The sequence below is a fragment of the Erpetoichthys calabaricus genome, chromosome 1 (genome assembly GCF_900747795.2).
Source record: "Erpetoichthys calabaricus chromosome 1, fErpCal1.3, whole genome shotgun sequence".
Lineage (NCBI taxonomy): Eukaryota > Metazoa > Chordata > Cladistia > Polypteriformes > Polypteridae > Erpetoichthys > Erpetoichthys calabaricus.
Genome location: NC_041394.2, coordinates 340,369,528 through 340,384,647, shown reverse-complemented (window position 1 = coordinate 340,384,647; position 15,120 = coordinate 340,369,528). Strand labels below are relative to the sequence as shown.

Here is a 15,120-nt window from a genome sequence, read left to right as displayed (position 1 = left end):
TACAAGCAGAAAACTTTTTTTTCAGTCTCGCGTGCAAAGGAAATCAAAAATTCAGCGACAGTGCCGCAGTGAATCCAACAGCACAACAACCACGACTAAAAGGCAAATCTCTCATTCTGAGTCAAAAGTTAGCAGCGGGGTGGAAAAGCCAAAGATCCAGACTAGTTGGCTATTGGAATTTAACTGGATTTTACAGTCTGGAGGAAGACGTGATAATGTGCAAGTGCTGCTGCGGCACACCATGTTTAGCTGGTTAAACAGATGTTGTGGCAGGATCACAGAGTTTCAAGAGTGAAAATCTAACAGCATACTGCTGACAGCAAATGACAGGCGGCAGGCTGTGACAGTGTATTGGCTGAAAGCAAGTGTGCCAAAGAATCTGCGGTGGTGAGAGGTTTCCAGACACAAAAAAAGTTGAACGGTGATGCAAAAAAGAAATGAACTTTCACTTAAAATGAACTTGGCATATTACAAGGCAAGGGGAGGACTGAGTTTCATACAAATGAAACCACTTGCTTTGCTGCAAAAGGAAAATATAGTCTGGACATTTACCCTAATTTCAAATATCAATTGTGCAACAAATTCAACTGTGGTGGTCAGATTTTTACATGATGCTTTGCTAATAAAACTTTCACAGAAACTGGAGGAAAAAACGTAAATTACATATTTAACTTTGAAGTGTGTGTTTAATGCGATTCTGAATACATAAGCCAACTTGTGAGTTTAATTAGTTAAAAACTTTTGTGTTTTTAAGGAGAGTGTGTGCATTGCCCAACTAGAACCAAAAGTGCTACCAAGCGTTTTATTTCTTTTATTTATTAGTGCTTATTTTCAATGTACTATTATATAAATGTTGTATAAAAACGTAAATTTTGTTTAAAATATCTATAGGTATGTCATGTAAAAAACACATTTCTGAAAATTTTATACAAATCTTTATTTGCTGAAAAGTTCCATTTCATGATCTGTGTGTTTAATTTTAAATTAACTTTTTTTAAACCACCCAACTATTTGCTTAATCGACAAGATAATCAGATTAATCGATTACCAAAATCTTTGCTTCCAGCCCTACTTGCAACATTAACATAGATGAACTGTCAAAAGACATTAAACACACAATATAACACACCCCTTTAACTGCATTTCTATGATTCTCATAAAAAGTACAAGACCTCCCTTTTAGACCTATAATCCCCAACCCTAAAACTAAGTCTTAATTTTACTTTCCACTTACTTTTATCAGCCTGATTTGTAGGTGGTGGCTCATCTTCCTCAATTCTAACGGATGAAGGGTCTTCAGTCCTCTTTGTGTCAGGCTGTGATGATTCAGACTTCACCAGTATTGAAGGCTCTGATGATGCACAGGGTCTGCTGTGAGAGGAGACTAACCCGGTCACTGCTCCATCTTCACCCCCACACTGATGGTCCTCTTCCTTGACATTCTGCACACTTTTACAAATGTTTGTCTCAATGCTGACAGACGTCTCTTCAGCCTCTTCTTTAATGCTCACTAACCCTGCCTCACAGTCCTGCTCCTCCTCCTCCTCCTTAATGCAGAGACTCTCCTGTTGAGGGTGGATGGACTCCCACTCACACTCCTCCTTCTTAATACTTACAGCCATTGTTTCTCTGGTATTTATGGCAGCCTCACACGTCTCCTTTTTTACATCCATCTAGATGTAACCTAAGCAGCAGCTTTTTCTTTCTCTCTGTGAAAAAAAGGAAAAGGATTTACTGTAATTCAATCAAAAGTGCATCAGTCACACGTAACGACATTTGCATTTCATTTCACAATACCCTCTTAGTTAAGACTCGCATCAAGTCAGGCATTTCAAATCAACAACAGTGGCTCATCCCTCTAATATCAAATATTCAGATGTCAAACAATTTTTGGACTGGAGTGAAGGTCCTATAGACTGGAAGAGAAGACCATCTTGCATAGTTGTGGTTCAGCAGTATTCTCTTCTTCTTCCTCTTTTTCCACTTTGATTTGGGGTTGATGTGCTTGATCGATCATCTCCAAACAGCTTCATCCTGCACCTCCTCACCACTCAGACCATTTTCCTTGACTATCTACTTTTACTTTAAAGGAGTCCAAAGCTGAGGTGGATGGATACTTTCTCTTCCCATCACTTTTTTGCCCGCATATTCATTGTCTCTCCTCATCACATGTCCATACCACTTCAACCTTCTTTCCTGTACTTTCCCATTTTTGTTGTACCTCAGATTGTCTCATTTCTTATTCTGTCCTTTTTTGTAACTCTGCACTCATCTCAACATTCTCATTTTTGCCATATCTAACTTCTTCTCCTGCAATCCCTTTACTGCCCACCATGTCTCAACTGCACACATCATTGCTGGTCTTACCACTGTCCTGACCTTTAACCTTCACCTTACTCTTCAATAACACAATACTCCTGATACCTTCTTCTATCTGTTCCATCCATACAGCATTCTACAGTTTATCTGTGTATCTCATTTTCCATCTTGGGCTACCACCCATCCTACATATTTAAAATGTACCCACTATTTTCAACAGTTCTCCCTGAAGGCTAACATTTGAATCTTGATCATCATTACAGCTCAGATATTCTGTCTTCTTCCTATTAATCTTTAACCCTCTATCTTCCAAAGCCCTTCTTCATTCTTCCAACTTTCTCTTTTCTGGTGTTAAACAACACAATGTCATCAGCTAAAAGCATACATTGGGGAACTGGTCTTTATCTCATGAGTCAACATATCCATAAGCAAATGAAAGACGCAAGGATTGAAAGAAAATCTCTGGCAGACCTCCTCTTAAATAGGATCTTGTCCGTTACCGCAATACAATTCTGGGACCCAAACAGTGTGGTGGTTGCCACATGTACTATTGTCCCGTAGTCAGTTTGCTTCTGCTTAGGATGTACATCAGGAAATGGGTTGCCGAGTGTTCCCCAAAAATGGGGAAATACACCTTTAAGGGGAAGACAGTGCGGATGGGAAAGTTGGGGCTGAAGACAATTCAACCGGAAAAGAAGGGGGAGAGAGACATTGAGCGGTGGAGCAAGGAGAAGCAGCGAGAAGAATCCACCTGCATGCCACCTGTTGGAAGAAGGTTTTATTTTACTCAGGGATACAAGAGAAACATGTCTCTGAAGACAAACTTTTTTTTTTTGGTTTCACCAGAGCAAACGACCTTTGAGACTGGTAGGATAGAACATTTTTGTTATTGGCAACAGCTGACGGCGTACATCCGTGGGGCTTCCAGCATTTCACCCTGCTCATGAACTGTAAGGACAGTGATCCAAATTGGGGAAACTGGGTTATCTCAGGTGAGGAAGACTCACACCCTAATCTGTAAAAGTTTGTTTTTGATTCTTGTTATTTACTTGTTTTTTTGGTGGGGAATTACATAAAACTGTCTTGTCGGTTAACATGTAAATATACCTTATTTTCTTTCCAGTTCATTGCTTTAATGCTGATCTGGGGCGTGTGGTGAGTGGGTCATAAATAAGGACAAGTGTTGGTCATGTTACCCCGAAAGATTTCAATAATAAACTGCTTTTCCCTAGCAGTATTTTGATAGTGCAGCGGCCCGGGGTTTAGTTGTTCATACCGGGGCGGCGGTACAACAGTATGTGTGTATTTAATCAAAATTGTGAATACTGATGATCTTAATGATGGAATCAATTCAGATCCCAGAACTGTGTTGTTAGTTATATTGAGAAATGTCTATATAATGAGGGCCTCAGGATTGTGTTGAGAAACAGACGCATGTCAAGATGGGGAGAATAAAAGAGGACTGTAACTCTGGTAAAACACACAGCCTGCAACAGAAGATGACAAGGTAGTGAAATAAAGGGTTTTCTAGATTAGGTTTAAACGTGTCACTGATGGTGCTTATCTTCTACTTACTTGGTGCAGGTTGGACAAAAACTTTTGCATAGTAAGTGATGAAGAAAAAAAAAATTAAAATCGAGCGATTCACCCAGTTGCCTTCTGAGCCAATCACACTGTTTGATTGTAGTAACTGATTTTATAAAACCCTTTGTTCCCACTACACATTTCAAAGTGGTTTGTTTTATTTACCATATATACTCACGGATAAATTCTCCCGCAGATAAGTCGGGGCTTGATTTTACCCTATAATCTCTGGTATTTTATAATGTTGGTCGTATAAGTTGAATGCGGAAAACTCACGCTATTGGTTCAAGAGATTATGATATGCCAACGCCCACCAGAGAGCGTAACCACGGAGCACACTGCCTTTTTTTTCTATGTATTGTGCCTACGTGACCACATGTAATACCTGAACTATTCTGAAGCGACATTTGCCCTGTTTTGTGTACCTCACACCCTCATACACCTTTATCGTAAGAGCATCCCTTATCTACGATGAAGCATTCGATCAGAAGAAAATATGAAGCTGGTTTTAAATTAAATGTCATTGAAGTAGCAAACAAAATTGGTAGTTGTGCTGCTGTAGTAAAATTCGATGTGTCTAAGAAACTGCTGCGAGATTGGAGGTGGCAAGATGATGTTAAAAAAAAAAAAATAATAAGTTTATTTTTGAACGGGCGTAGAAGTCGGGGTCTGATTTTATGTTCAATTTTTCGGGTTTCAAGACCCGACTTATACGTGAGTATATACGGTAACTGCGAACTTCCTTCTGCAGATTTAAAGAGCTACAGTGGGTATAGAAAAGAATCCCCCACTTCAAAATATTCACATTTTGTTGCTTTGCAGCCTCAAATGAAGACACACACACACATAATTTCTCCAGCTATATTTACTAAATGCTACTTATAACAGCCAAATGAAAAGATATAATAGCAACAGAATGACAGAGATGGTTAAAGGATCAGCCCCTCTTAAAAAATCTTTGTAGACTCAATCAGGTGTAACTAATCTCCTTCTCCATTGCACACCAAATCAGGAATAGCTGAACGAATCGAAATGGAGCATCTCAGTGCTTGGAAGTGCAACTGAAAGCCAACAATCAACTCTGGGTGGCCAGGCACAGTCAGAAGATCTCAGAGTTAAAGTTGTGCACAGGCACAAGTCAGGAGATGGATACAAAAAATAAAGTCAAAGGCTTTATCAATCCCTAGGAGCGCACAGTGAATTTCATAATCAAAAAGTGGAAAATGTTTGGTACCCACTAGGACCCCTCCGGAGCAGGACACCCTCCAAACTGGATGGAAGAACAAGGAGGACACTGGTCAGAGAGGCTAACAAGAGGGCCGATGGCAACTTTGATGCGGTTACGGAATTTTTGGAAAAAAAGAGTGACCATTGTGTGAATGCAACAATAATATCACAAATGCTCCACAAATATGGCTTGTATGTGAGAGTTGCAAGAAAGGAGCCACACCACAAGAAAGGCCTCATCAAGTTTCGATTGAGCAATCCCTAATTCTGAGCCAAATAGAAAAAAGGTGTTATCGTCAGATGAGACCACAAATTGAACTATTTGCCGCAAATGCCAAATGCCACACCTGGCAGAAACCATTACAGTTCACCATCCAAAGAACAACAGACCTACAATAAATGGTCAATATGGGAGTGCTAACATCCTGTTGTGGGGGTGTTTCTGTGCAGAGCAGAGGCCGCGGGACACTAGTAAAGATAGAAGGGAAAAAAAAAAAAATCGAAAGGGGCAAACTACCATCAAATTCTTGAGGAAAACCTGATGCCCTCTGCAGATAACTGTCAATAGGAAGAGGTTCAGCTTCCAGCACGACAATGACCAACAGCAAAGTTGACTACACCATGGCTGAAAGAGAAGAAAGTGAATGTCCTTGCATGGCCGAGTCAGAGCTCAGGCTTAAACCCTACTGAAAATCTGTGGCATGACGTGAGGATTGCAGTCCACCGACAGTCACCATCCAATCTGACTGAGCTTGAACAGTTCTGTAAAGACGAGTGGGCAAATATGGCTGAGTTGAGATGTGCAAAGTTGGTAGAGAAGAATGACAAAAGACTCAATTCTAGAATTAAAGCAAAAGGTGGTCCCACAAACGTGCTGAATGGGGGGGGGGGGGGGGGGGGGGATGATCCTTCAACAATCTCAGTGGTTGTTTATTTTTTCTAAACTGTTGCTATTATGTTTTCCACTTGGCTGTTTATAAGTTGCACTGAGTACATACAGCTGGAGATTTGTTTTTGTATGTGTTTGTCTTTCATTTCAGACTGAAAAGGCACAAAATGTGAATATTTTAAATGGACTCTGCAATGTTTAAAATTAATAGTGTTATATGGAAGGCCACCAGATTTGCCTAATGTATTAATTAACATAAAATACGTAATTGAATTTCTGCGACAACTTAGAGGAAACGATGTACAGCTACGGATTGTTATCCACATAGAAAATGTTTTAGTAAACATCTGACACCAAGTTTTCAGATAGAGAAAGTGTCCATTGTCTTCAATTGTCTAATTAATAAAATATGCCTAGAAACTTCAAGACCCCAAACAAATTTTCCCAAATATCACTACAACACTCTTAAATACCTATAGAACAGTCCCACTGAAGATTTCTGCATAAAATAAAACAACAATTAACTAATAATTAAGATTTCATAGACTTATTAGTGTGCATGTTTGTGTGAGGTACACAAGTAAGCTCAACAATACTGTATGGTATCAGATAATGATTATGAATGAGCGCACGCTGTAACTGAATTAAACACTGAAAACACTTCATGACTGCATGTTTCACATGCTGATTTTTAAACAAGGGTGGTTGGTCACTTGGTGGTAATGCTTGAAGTTTAATTTTGATGCCATTTTGTTTTATACCTTTGGTATGTGAGCATTAATTTGGGTGTGAATTTGTTTGATTTTTTCCTTTTGTAATTCACATCTCAAAGAATTTAAATGTTTTCTTTTGACTGTTAATATTAAGTTACTTTATTTAACTGTGTGTAGTTTTAATCACTATATACCTGTATTTACAATAGCATAGCAAAATGTCCATTTCAGTAAACAGGCATACAGTGTGAAGTCCATTTGTTTTGAATATGGTGCTTCTTGTTTCCTTTGTTTATTGGTCATTCCCAATCACTGCAAATGACATTACGTCCAAGCATGGATGGATGCTGGACACTTTGTGATTTTATATACAGTATACTAGCTGTGCTATCTGTGTAAGATAGGTTGTAATTTAAGTAATCAACAAGAACTGAGCGTTAACCTTTGCACTGTACCATCTATTAGAATGTATTTTGTAATGCAAGAAGTAATAAAATGCAATGCTTTGGTCTTTCTTATGTGCCATTTGGTATGGGATTCGTGGAAAGCAGTGTGAAAGTTTGTGATGCCACCATCTGTTGAAATGAAAAACTGCAATGCCAGTTTATTAGCACAAATGTTTGTGATGCGCCATCTGCTGGAATTACAGAGACGTAGCAAACAGAGACAACAGACACATTTAACTAAGGTGGGCACATTATATATATATATATATATATATATATATATACACACAGTACTGTGCAAAAGTTTTAGGCACTTTGTATATGTACATGGGAAGCTCTGCACTCGTGACTTTACTCTGTAGATCTGGCTCTTACATACAAAGGACGGTGCATGTGCCCAAAACATTAAACATGTTACTTACATAAAAGCCAGATCCGATGTAGAACCATCGTCATGCAAGTAAATAACCTCAAGGTAAATAACATTTGATTTACCTTTTATTTATCTACTTACTTCCTACAGCGTAAAGTCTTGAGTGCAGAGCTTCCCATGTACATATACAAAGTACAGTGATGGCAAAAGTACATTTCTTGATCCGATGTAGAAAATAACTCAAGGTAAATAGGTAAATAACATTAGCTCTGGCTTTTATGCAAGTAACATATAAATGTTAATGTTTTGGGCACATGCACCGTAATTTGTATGTAAGAGCCAGATCTACAGCATAAAGTCACAAGTGAAACTGCAGAGCTTCCTCTGCTTGATCGTCAAAGGCAATGCTCACAAATTACACATGTAATGTCATGAAAAATACCTGCTGACACTTTAGTACGCGAGCAATGGTACGAGAATGCAGTTAGCCTTTTTTTGGGGCACATACACCACGCTAGTGTTTAGATCTGGAAGGTATAGTGTTGGCGAAATAAATAACATGCAAGCTATAGCGCGTCTTTATGTGATCCCAATAAATAACATTTGAGCTATAGCGAGCTATAGGGCGTCTTCATGTGATCCAAATAAATAACATGCGAGCTATAGCGCGTCTTTATGTTATCCAAATAAATAAACATTTGAGCTATAGTGCGTCTTTATGTGAAAACAGCAGTGTCAGATGGGGAGGGGGGTAGGGTGGAATCGTGAATCGTGACAGAGAATGAAACTGAATAAAAAAAAACAAAACAAAACAAAGCTAACCTTTACAAGTATCACACATTTACACCGGCTGTTACAGGACTGACTGAGTGCATTTGTTCTGTTATATTTGTACCTGTTGTGAAAGTTTTTTTGATATTTGGACTTTAGGCTTCACACATTATAAAACTTCATGTCCACATTTTGTCAATTATTACTAAAACATGAAAACGTTTGTTTAACGATGTGCTTACATAGATCGTTGTAGACATGGAACACACATGAATGCATGTGTTCCAAATAACGATATAGTATTTATAAAAGGGTGTCATTTTGCTTGACTTCTCACTCTATACAACTCCAAGCAACTGACACACAGGTAAACAGATTTGAGCTGAGAAAACTGTGCGGCAGTGGGGGGTGTGATAGTAGGCTGCTTATCGACACATTTACAGGACAAAAAGACGCTGATGGAGAAGTGTGAAGCGATTTTAAGGGTGGGACGGATCTATGAGTTTTTTAGTAGGCTCTGGTAATTCTACTGTTAAAGCAAAAGTGATTGGTCAGCAACAATATGCTGATCTTGTATGGTATGTGACCTGGGGGTATTTCCGTACGTCGCTTAAATCATCCGAGATCAGATGCCTCATCTTGGATGAGTTAATGCCAGTGAAACTCATCCGGGATAAGTCGGTTTTTCAAACGCAGCCATGTAGTAGATTAGTCTAGCTGGATCTAATCATCCGAGATGAATGTGCGCACCCATGCTGATTGAAAAGCCCATAATATTGAGTCTAGAAAACATGATCAGCAAGTCTTTGATAGGCTGTAACAAAATGACGAAAGAACAGGCACATTTTTTTTTCACACAAGCAGAGCAGGACCTTTTATTCGAAGGACATGAAGAATTTCAAGATTTAATATGCACAAGGGGTAACACTGCAAAAGCAGCTCAAACCAGAAAAGACAGCTGGCAAAAAGTGACCGACAAATTAAATGCTAAGTAGTGTGCATTGTACTTACTGAATGCAGCGTTTCATTTTCCTATGTGTCAGATTTTATTTTAATATGTCATAATTCCAGATCAACGTGAGCACAAGGAGAACATGGGAAAGGTTAAAGTGAAGTAGAAGAATATACTTCAAACTGGTAAATATTGGTATATAACTATTTAAAGAATTGTTGACATAAATAATCATATATAATATAAAAAACATTAATTTTAAAGCTAATAGAAGGGCAGACAAGCAAACAACAGGTGGAGGTCCATGCGGTCCAGACCTATCGCCTGCAGAAGATTTGGGCTCTCCAGCAAAATGCCCATCGCCCTGTTTCTGAGGGCATTCCAGGGGAAGCTCTTCCTCAGAACCAGTGGCAGGATGCAGTGGTCACTTCATTTCAGGTAAAGGATGGTCATTGCATATATTTGTCCTCAATGTGTGCCATAGGTATGTTCCATATAGCCCTCTTTTTGTTGGGTCAGTTGCAGGGAATGTCCTATCCCTAGAACCTGTGTCTGACCAATGAGATATTGACAAAGGTCAAATATTTGATGAAGACACTGTCTGATTATTCATCAGGAGGAGAGGTAAATTTTCCAAATAATGTTTGATCAAACTCCACTCTGATCAGTCCCATGTGCTCCAATCACATTTGGAAATCCTGGTAATGAGAATGTTAGACTGATTGTGGGATTCTTCATGGAACTGTGGGTGTTTTTGCCTGTGTATTACCTACCTGCAATGGCATGAACGCCTCTTTTTATTGTCTGCACACGCAGGAGTCCAGGAAACACAATGGAAAACCCGAAGGAAATATTTCAGAGCCAAACAGACTTTACGAATTGCCTGGCAAACTGCACTTTTAGATAGATTTTCCACATCGCCTACAGTATATAAAAAAAGTGCCGCTTGCAAAAAACCTCAAAGCAATGCATACTGTCTGTGTGGTTGTGAGAGCCCGACTTCGTCGAGTTTGACTTCAAATATAAGGTGCTAATAAATCTTTGAGGTACAATATTCCCCCCTGGCTAAAGCGGTATCTTTCGAAAAGAATTTCCTCCGGGAGCAATAAAGGATCAACACCCTCTCTATATGAAATTCTCTTCTTGTAATTTGCGTACCGATATCAATTGGTCGCTCATTCATGAACAGTGAAGCCATGACTGAATGAATTCCATGCATGGACACTGATTAAGTGTGTAAGCTAATCCTTGTTTACATCGAACAAACCTGCTCCGAGCAGGTTTGAGGATTTAGATGTGCTGCTATGACAACACATCCAGCAAGAGTTTCAAAAAACCGACAGATCGAGGATCATGCGAAATAGTCAACAATTACATCCGGCTAAACGAGTAATCCACGTATGAAAAATCCCCCCCTAGTCAGTCCCTTGATCAGTGACGTTTTATTTTCAGAAAGGATTTCTCCTGTGCGAAGTGGTAGGTGAATTATTGTCAACAAAATGCAGGACACCGGAGAAATAAAACTGAAACCGTTACCTCACTCGTGATTTTTCTGTCCATATGGTAAAGTTTTTGTGACCAGCATATTCCGATTTCAGGCATTTAAATTACATCTTGATATATAATGAGCACAAAGAAAGGCGGCACAGAAAATTGCTTTCTATTTCACACGCTTTACATGCCTGTGTTCAGCTCGCTCTGTCGCTACAAATGCTGTGTCAACACCCAGCCTCTGTAACCAGCTGAGTTAAAAGTTACAAGGGTTATAGATTAACAGCAAGAATATTTATTCAAAAACGAAAACTAAAAATATTTTTAGTAAATTTTATTTTATTTCAGTTTGTCTTTTCAGCTATTTTAATAGTTTTGTTTAGTTTTTCATTTCGGCTTCATTAATTATTTTATTTCAGTTTATATACATACACATATTTATCCATATACATACATAGCGCGCGCATACACACATACATGTAGAATTCAGTAGTGTGGCACCACTGGGACTTGTAGAGATCAGATTAATTTTAAAAAGATTAACAGATAGAACTTAATTTTATGCTCAGGATGATTATATAAGGATCACTACTAAAAAGAACCAAAATACCTCATCATGCCATTACAAAATTATGAAAATCAGTACAATCTGAATAATAAAGGTAACAGAAACAATAAAAGAAATAGCAAGTTGAAGTTCAATGAGGTATGGGACAACTGAGAACTTAAGGATAGTCAGAGAAATAGTTATAAAGACCCTGAAATCAGAGGCCTGAAACACAGAATAATAATGAACAATTAAAGCAACAAACACCAAGAAGAATGAGAATATCGAAAGACTCAAAAAAAACAAAATTTCCTCCAAATGCCTAAATTTGTGCACTGAATTTGCCAGTAACCAATGCACTGAGGATTGCTTAGTTTATTTTTTGTTTTGATTTGAGCAACCACAGTCATGCACTAAGTTATTATGGAGTAGTGCAATCCTAACACAAATAGATGGCCACATTTAGTCTTATATATAAATGTCTACGTGTGGAAGTGTGTGCGTCTGTCTGGCCGGGAAGTGAGAGGTGGAGTCGGGGTAAGGGTTCCATCTCCGAGGAAACAGAAAACTCGCTTAGCCACTAATAGCACTAGTGAGACCAGCAAGTCGGCAATACGAAACCTCAGAAGAAAGGCAAAGTCGCTTAGCCGCATCAGCAGAATGGTATCCCTTTTACTTTTCCTCCCGCTGCTACTGCACAAGCAATGCGAGCACATCAGCTAAACGAATCTTCCTAGGAGAGAGATGCCCAGGGTAGTTCCTTTCAATTACCTGACATCTCTACATTTCTATTTTTTTTTCTGCCGATTTCAATAGTTTCTAGGACTCCGGGCTTTTTTCAGCACAGGCTTACACAGATAGTATAGTAATTAACAAAAATGCAGGCAAAAGTACAACACTTTTAAACAACAAGAACACGACGTCACGATATGCACAGCTGATCCTCGACCCCAGCGCACTCCTCACCCTCTCTGGACTGTCAACCCGTTTAAAGGGCTTCACTGGTGGGCACTTGGCCATGTTGGCAGATATAAATACACAAGAGCAGGTTTTCAATTTGGATAATGAATTCGGACTACAAACTGTTAAGAGTTGCAACTTTTCAGTTAGAGAAATTTTGAATAGAGAGGGACAGCTGTAGTAGTATGGCACATGAAGACCAGCGTATGGGGTGACAATTAGAGTCTTTACATACTGTAGCTTTGTCAACAACTGGATGCCATCATAAGTAGCTTCACAGAAATTAGGAAGAAAAATTTGAATTGATCAGAACAATGAAATCAAAGTAGGAAAATGCAGAAAACACAAAATAATGGCAGATGTCAAGAGGAGCTGGAATTCTGCCTTACAGAGTTAAATAGTGCCTTGAGACTCGCCAGAAAAAGCTATGAGAAGATGACAGGATATTTAAATATCACACATCAAAAGAGTTTTACAAATCAAATAAACAGAGGACATTTTGAAGAGTGAAGGGTTTGTACTTCTTTGACTCCATTTGTTACTTGCATGTCGGCTCACATGCTACCTCATGGGGGTTTGCTGCCGCTGTAATGTCGCCTGACGTATCCCATGAATAACCAGATATACACTTTAATGAACTGACGGCAGCCTGAATTTAACTCAGCAGATCAACACAAATATTAGGGGAGTGGGGGTCCTGTGTCCACTCAACAGCCCAACTTTATAATAATAAAAGCAACTGTATAATTTTTAATATTTTCCTCCCTAAATCAAAGAGTTGTAAAATATACAACCTCAATGTGGTAAATTAGCCCAATAAACCAGAGCCATTGTTTACTTTTAATTAATTCATGTAATCTTCTCCTACCTTCTTAATCCAAATCATTTCTAACATGAAGTGCTTGTGTCCACAGCCATAACAACTGTTTTCACCTCACAGCCTGAAGACTGATGGGTCATGTATAACAGAGGCATTAGCAGAGACCTTATAAATAAAACTGTCTGGAAAAAGGTGCTTAATAATGGAGGACAGCACTTGTGAGATACGAGTCTCAATTAGGGTGCAGACATTACTTTAATTACCCCTAAAACAGAACTTCAGCTCTGTTTGGTACGCCTTGTGGAAGTAAGTACTGCATAATAACACATAAATAATATTTAACTTAGTAATAAACTCCTATTAAATCCCAGCTTCTACCAGTACAGTGACATTGGTGTGGTGAAGACCTTGTGTGCCTCAGTCATCTTCAGAGCTCCGTTGCCTGGAAATTTGTGCTCCTGATAGACTAATTTGCCTTGGACAACCTTAAAAAAATAACTCACCATTGACCCTCATGAATATTCTAATTAATTCAAAGAGGCCCTTCCCCAGAAGAGGAATGCCAGGCCTGGTGTCCACCTAAGAGTGCCTGGTTAGAAAGAGAGGAAAAGCACATACACATACAAAACACACAAAGAGTACACATGAACACTGCAAAGCGCAAATGGGCTGAGGTTCAAATTCGTTCTGCTGAAGTTGTGAGGCTGAGACACTAACCAAGCATTTCTATTAACTCCTCTAATACTGGATTGGCCTTTAATGTAGAAATATAAGATTTTGACACATTTTAATGTAAAACATACATCCCTTCATCTAAGCAATTTATGTACTGATATTGTCTAATTTGGATTAGACAGATTTCAGAATGTTAGTCCGGGTATATAAATATGCACATAAAGTGATGATGGTTGGCGGCCATCAACACTCAATTCATACTTCTATTTGAAAATTAACGAAGGAATAACAACAGCACTACAATTCCTTCTCACTCTGTTTATCTGTACTCGTTCTCTACTCGTATCCACTTCGACTCTTCTCCAGTTCATTTCATTTCTCTCTTTTACTAATCAGTGTAAATGCCTGACTGACTCTTCGCTGCATTTTCAACAGTGGATTCGTCACCGACTCTTCTATTGTCTTCAAACAGGGCACCGCGAATTCAAAAGAAGGCAGAAATCAAAGCGCTGTGTGTGGAGTGGCCGCCGATTTGAGAGGGACGCGACTGAAAGAATACACGGAAAGGAATGCACGGTGTGAAGCAAAAATGGGATTTGTAAACGTGAAACGAACCGGAGAAACAGACAGCAAACTGAACAGGAATGTGTTGATGGACACGAACGCGCGGCTCGCCGCTGAGTGAAGCAAATAAAAATTCACACACCTATAAAGTGTCGTCCATAATCCCCGAGCACTTACCCTCTGCCTCTCATCGATGATTTTTTGTTTTCTAAAGTCGTTTACAATCCTAGATCACTCGCTCTCTGTGCGAACATGTGCATTGAAAGCCTATATGCCGTAAACTGTTCACGCGCGTTTTGTCACAACATGCCGTAAACTGTTCACGTATGTAGTGACTAAGCCTATCTTTGGTGACTGCCCGATCCGCGCGCGCGAGCACGCGCACACGCGCACAAACACACCCAAAGCATCAATAGCGACATACCATTTCAATTGGGCCAGCAACGGGGAATCGGGTAGTGACACACTGTGCCTGCCGATCAACAACTAACAGTACATTGAAAATATTGTGGAAGTACGTCATTGTTCTGCAGAGACTCATTGTAAGTTGTGTCTGCATTAAGCATTATTTTTTTCTGATTTTCATTACACAACGAAGCAAGTTTACACATAAGAAAAGATGAGAAAAATAATATCCATCCATCCATTTTCCAACCCGCTGAATGTATATTATTATTTCTTTTTTGTGTTTTACCTCTATATGCATGTTGTCATTTTATTTTTCCTGTTAATGAATTATATAAATCCCCTTTTCACTTTGAACTATATAAATGTAATGAATTATTATCC

At 39.0% G+C, this 15,120-nt stretch overlaps 1 pseudogene; it reads right to left on the bottom strand.

Annotated features, from left to right (window-relative positions):
• Positions 1-14,616, bottom strand: part of LOC114667157 (zinc finger protein 208-like) — a 193,266-nt pseudogene extending 178,650 nt beyond the window's left edge.
• Positions 14,617-15,120: the final 504 nt, after the last annotated feature.